Genomic DNA, 6,285 nt, shown 5'->3' on the forward strand with positions numbered 1-6,285 from the left:
GCAATCATGGCTCACTGTAGCCTCGATCTCCTGGGACTCAAGCAATTCTTCCATCTCAGCCTCCCCAGTAGCTGGAACTATAGGCCTGTGCCAACACACCCGGCTAACTTCTTAAATTTTTTTGTAGAGATGGGGTCTCGCCATGTTGTCCAAGCTGGTCTGGAACTCCTGGGCTCAAGCGATCCACCCACCTTGGTCTTCCAAAGTGCTAGGATTACAGGCGTGAGCCACCGCCCCCAGCCTGTGTTCTTTCCTTAAAGACAGCCTCCCTAACTGTAAAAAAAATTTCAGGCTGCACAGACCCTGGATATGCCCCTGCAAAGTACTGAAGGTTAAAGAAAAGTGCAGATTTCCGGCGGAGGAGGTAATTTTCTAGAGTAGTTCTCTGTGGGTATTGAAGTGCTAGGAGGTTGCATTAATCTTCAACATGTTGCTTGGGTTGCTCAGAGAGCCAAGAGAGATGAGATGGTCTTGGTTAGCTCAGGCAGAACAAGTAAATTTCAGAGCTATTCACACCCAACTTCAAAGTGTGTCTATAGTTCCCATGTGTGACCAATTCAGTATGCATCATATCTCTTCCCAACATAATATTTGATTAACTCGGCCCCAAATCTTACTCACTGGCTTTTTCTTTCTTTAAGATTCCATTACTCGCCATCTGCCAGTTTTTAGTTAACATAATTCTTTCTTTGTTAGGGTAAAATATAATAGATTAAATAACAGCTTTCAAGACTCCACCTTAGTTGCCCTTTAATGAAATCTGACTATTCCCTAATCCCCTCAACTTCATATTCACAGGTCATCTTGTAGGGTGGGTTAATCCTATCACCCACTCTACAGATTCACTGTTCCTAATTTAGTTGTCTGAAAGTCATCTTGTTTCCAGTCTCAGGGTAACCTCACTGTCATCTGCATGCGTTGACTGCATACTTAGTGGCAACATGTCATTAAGGTCTTGAAACTCTAAGCACAATTTGAAGTTAATAATAGTTATATAATTAAAAATTGGAAACAAGTCTTACAGGGAACAGATATGTAAAAGTTTTCTCTCTTTCCTATATTTACTGGGGAAAACTAGAAGGTCTCAAATCCAGATGAAGCACTTTATATTTCATTATACAGACAGCAAAAGCAGAATAACCACAGACAAGCAGGGCAAGAGAAATATTTTATTCTTCCTCAAGGAACCACTTCAAGTGATATGGATTAATTGTATTATTAACAATCACTGCTTTAGACACAAGGCACATTTAGTGGAGTACGTAAATAGTAACAGTAGAACATTTGCCTTCAAAGAGCTTAAACCTAGCTCAAGAAGCAAAACTTACAAATGCAACATAATTTTGAACAGTCGTTTAAAAAATTATTAATAATTATAAACAATTATTGGAGATAAGCTAGAAAGGTGAAGCCTGAAAGAAGGAAAATAATAACAAAACCAACAATGATGACTGCCATTTACTGAAGGCCTACTATGAGATGCTCACTAGAGTGGTACTCTTATTTAGTATCTACATTTTACAGATGAAGACATTGATGTTTGAAAAAAAAAGAAATTGAGGTTTTAAGAGGTTGTAGCCAAGATACAGAGTTATGATTTAAACCATTACTCCCAGCCTGGGCAGGGATTTGAGGGAAAGCAATCTAGAGCGAATGAAGTGAACGAAGGCACTCAGGAATGACTAGGCTGACTTAGCTCAAGGGCAGTAGAAAGGAAAGAGGTGGGGTAAACTGGCAGCTGAGAGGAGGAGGGGGCTGGGGGTCCCAGTAAGCTTAGTCCTCTGGAGCTGGTGTGATAAGCTTGTAGAAAGCTACCATGAGGAGTGGTTATCTTGTCATATGGCTTTTTGCAGACCTAGAATCTGAAGACCTAGTGGGAAATGGAATGGTCTTTACAATTAGTATCAACACTTACAAAAGTCTACACAGATGAAAACCCATCATCTGGGAGGCTGCCTAGACCAACAATAAACAAAGATATAAGCCAGATAATAAAGTTTGGTATAAGGGCTAGGAGTGCAACAAACAGGGTGGTAACAGAGTAACTGGGGTGGGGGAACCAAGTTCAGACAGGGAGTTGTATAGACAGGAATAGTGGTCCAACAATACTCTTTTCAGCCACTCCTAGTCACACTAAAATAGCAACTCATGGAGTATTATGTATATATTTCAAATGTATGTATGTATATATTTCAAAATTACATGAAACTACAAAGATGTCTAATATCGTGTTTGCTTTTGTAAAACTAACTATAAGGAATGTGCCCTTGAAGAACATAAAAAAGTATATAAACTTAATTCAAAGTCTATGATTTTGTAGGGAAGTTTCTAGTTGGAAGAAAATATTATTTGAAACAGCTTTTAAAAATTTTTCCTTTTTTCCTTTTTTTTTTTTTTTTTTTGAGACAGAGTCTTACTCTGTCACCCAGGCTAGAGTGCAATGGCATGATCTTGGCTCACTGCAACCTCCGCCTCCCGGGTTCAAGTGATTCTCGTGCCTCAGCCTCCTGAGTAGCTAGGACTACAGGTGCATGCCATGATGCCCAGCTAATTTTTTGTATTTTTAGTAGATACAGGGTTTCACCATATTGGCCAGGCTGCTCTTGAACTCCCGACCTCAGGTGATCTGCCCACCTCAGCCTCCCAAAGTGCTGGAATTACAGATGTGAGCCACTGCACCCAGTGTACATTTTTTATTTTAAAAAATACAGAGATAGGGGTCTTGCTATGTTGCCCAGGCTGCTCTCGAATTACTGGCCTCATACAGTCTTCCCACCTCGGCCACCCAAAGTGCTAGGATTACACTTGTGAGCCACCATGCCCATCTTGAATGCATTTTGAGAGATATAGAGAATCATAGTTTTATAAGGCAATGTTTTCTCTTTTGGTTCGTCTTTTCTTTTCTTTTTCTTTTCTTTTTTTTTTTTTTTGAGACAGGGTGTCATTCTGTCCTCTGTCACCCAGGCTGGAGTGCAGTGACATGATCACGGCTCACTGCAGCCTTGACCTCCTAGGCTCAAACAATTCTTCCACCTCAGTCGCCCAAGTAGCTGGAGGCATGCACCACCATGCCTGGCTAACTTTTTTTTTTTACTTTTTGTAGAGACAGTGTCTGGCCATGTTGACCAGGCTGGCCTCAAATTCCTGGGTTCAAGTGATCCTCCCGCCTCCCAAAGTGTTGAGATTACAGGTGTGAGCCACTATATCTGGCCAAGGCAATGTTTTTATTTCAAAATACAGACACACAGGGCTGGGCGCAGTGGCTCACGCCTGTAATCCCAGCACTTTGGGAGGCCGAGGCAGGTGGATCATGAGGTCAGGAGATCGAGACCATCCTGGCTAACATGGTGAAATCCTTGTCTCTACTAAAAATACAAAAAAATTAGCCGGGTATGGTGGCGGGCGCCTGTAGTCCCAGCTACTCGGGAAGCTAAGGCAGGAGAATGGCGTGAACCCGGGAGGCGGAGCTTGCAGTGAGCCGAGATCACGCCACTACACTCCAGCCTGGGCGACAGAGCCAGACTCCGTCTCAAACAAACAAACAAACAAACAAAAATACAGACACAGAGTTTGAAAACTGCTGGCTTCACTAGAATAATTGTTAGTGGAGGTTGTGTTGTCAAAGAATGATCCCAGGGGTATCTGAAATTTCTACAAACTCCAGAAAAGTCAGGTGCCCCTACAGCATGTGGCCTGAAAGAAATTATCTTCCCAAAAGCAGAAGTATCTCAGATGTGTGATACTGGGCATCCCCATACTCAGAGAGCACAACACGAAAGGTTATAGTTTTTAAACTCATGAGTAAGTCAACAGGATTTCCTTATTTTTTTCTCTTACTAAAATGATAAAAATACAACAGGAAAAAAAATTTATTGAAAGCAGGATTGGCTGGGCATGGTGGCCTATAATCCCAGCACTTTAGGAGGCCTGGGCAGGAGGATCGCTTGACCAGGAATTCCAGATGAGCCTGGGCAACATAGTGAGACCCCTCCAATCTCTACAGAAAAAATTTTTTTTTAATGAGCCAGGTGAAGTGGCACCCTTCTGTAGTCCCGGCTGCTTAGGAGGCTGAGGTGAGAGGATTGCTTGAGCCCAGAAGTTTGAGGTTGCAGGGGGCTATGATTGCAGCACTGCACTCCAGCCTGGGAGACAGAGTGAGAACCCATTTCTAAGAAAAAACAAAGTAAGCGAGCAAGCAAGCAAGAAAGAAAGCAAGTGAAAAAGCAGGATTCATGGACTCCAAACTCCCTAGATCCCCTTGGCTGAAAGCCTTCCTTGTACCACTAATTACATTAAATGCTGGACATGCAAGTTGGACAATACATATTCCCTCTTGGGGATTAGCTTAGTGTAAAAGAGACATAAGAAAAAACAATTACAGGCTGGGTGTGGTAGCTTACACCTGTAATCCAAGCACTTTAGGAGGCCAAGCGGGTGGATCCCTTGAGCTCAGGAGCTCGAGACCAGCCTGGACAGTATAGCAAAACCCTGTCTCTAAAAAATATACAAAAATTAGCCGGGCATGGTGGCGCGTGCCTGTAATCCCAGATACGCGGGAGGCTGAACCACAAGAATCTCTTGAATCCAGGATATTACAGTGAGCTGAGATCAGGCCACTGCACTCCAGCCTGGGCAACAGAGTGAGGCTCTGTCTCAAACAAAAAAAAAGAAAAGAAAGAAAAAGAAAAAATTACAATGGTATTTGCACTTGTTTGGTTGTGGATTGTGCAATGAAAACAGAGGCCCAAAAGATTCTCTTTTCTCATTGTTGTTAATGTATTTATTAATATGTTTAATTTATTGGATTTTTTAAAATAAATGATGAATGCCCTTTAAACAAGTTCAATGATACAGAGATGTAGAAACAATTAATAATCTCTGTAGAAATCCTTATTACCCTCCAGGCCCAGAGATATGCCACTTATGTCATGAAGCTGTTCATCCCAGGCTCTTTTGGATGCTTATGACACTTCGTAGCACTCATATGACACTTTAAGTGACATAGGAACTTGGGATCTTTGAGGACAATTGAAAGCATCAAAGGTATTCAGCAGCCAGGTGCGGTGGCTCACGCCTGTAATCTTAGCACTTTGGGAGGCAGGCGAATCACTTGAGGTCAGGAGTTTGAGACCAGCCTGGTCAACATGGTGAAGCCCCGTCTCTACTAAAAATACAAAAATTAGCTGGGCATGGCAATGCTCGCCTGTAAGTCCCAGCGACCTGGGAGGCTGAGGCCTGGGAGGCAGAGGTTGCAGTGAGCTGAGACTGTGCCACTGCACTCCAGCCTGGGTGGCAGAACAAGACTCTGTCTGAAAAAAAAAAAAAAAAAAAAGGAATTCAGATCGTGACAAGTAATCCATAAGGTTCACACATGAGAACGTTAAGAGAAAAGAATGGAAAACCAGGGTGGGAGCGTGGGACCTGGAGTTCCAGGTCAAGGACTCTAGACTCTATCCCATGTGGCGTTTCAGTGGACTATCCACATAAATAAGCACTGCTCTAGAATGGCAATGGTGCATAGCTTTGGAGTAGGCAGAGCGGAGACTGGGAGAGCTGGAAGGATAGTCAGGAATAAGAGGTTATTGAGGCCTAGGTCCTGGCAGCAGCAATGAAATGAAAAATGATTTGACAGCCTGGGCAATATAGTGAGACCCCTGTCTCTACAGAAAAAAAAATTGACCAGGCACAGTGTCTCAGGCCAGGTGCTCCCAGCACTTTGGGAGGTCATGCAGGAGGATCTCTTGATCCTAGGAATTCAAGACAGGCCTGGGCAACATAGGGAGACCCTATTTCTAAAAAAAAGTTAAAAAATAAAAATTAAATTAAAAAAATTAGCCAGGAGTGGTAATACCTGCTGTAGTCCCAGCCATTCAGCAGGCTGAGGTGGGAGGACCATTTGAGCCCCTAAGGTCAAGGCTGCAGTGAGCTGTGATCATGCTAATGCACTCCAGCGTGGGCAGCAACAGAGAGAGACCCTGTCTCAAAAACAAACAAACAAACAAAAAACAGTGATGTGAAACATGGGGCAGAGTCAGCAGAACTTCATCAGTGATTTGGATGTGAGTATGGGAGAGATTAGGAACCTCTCATTACTCTGTGGTTGGGTGGAGAAGGAATAGTGGCAAAAATTAATGAGAACTCAAGAGGAAGACTGGTTTGGGGAGGAAGATGGTAAGTCTGGATTGGGTTTTATTGCCTGTAAGATGCTAGTAGGTCATGAAAGTGGAACTATCGAGTTCCTTGCTAAGGTGTGGTCCGCAGAGCAGCAGCATGTGATCCCCCAGG

This window comes from Pan paniscus, chromosome 7 (assembly GCF_029289425.2).
Source record: "Pan paniscus chromosome 7, NHGRI_mPanPan1-v2.0_pri, whole genome shotgun sequence".
In the NCBI taxonomy this organism is placed as follows: domain Eukaryota; kingdom Metazoa; phylum Chordata; class Mammalia; order Primates; family Hominidae; genus Pan; species Pan paniscus.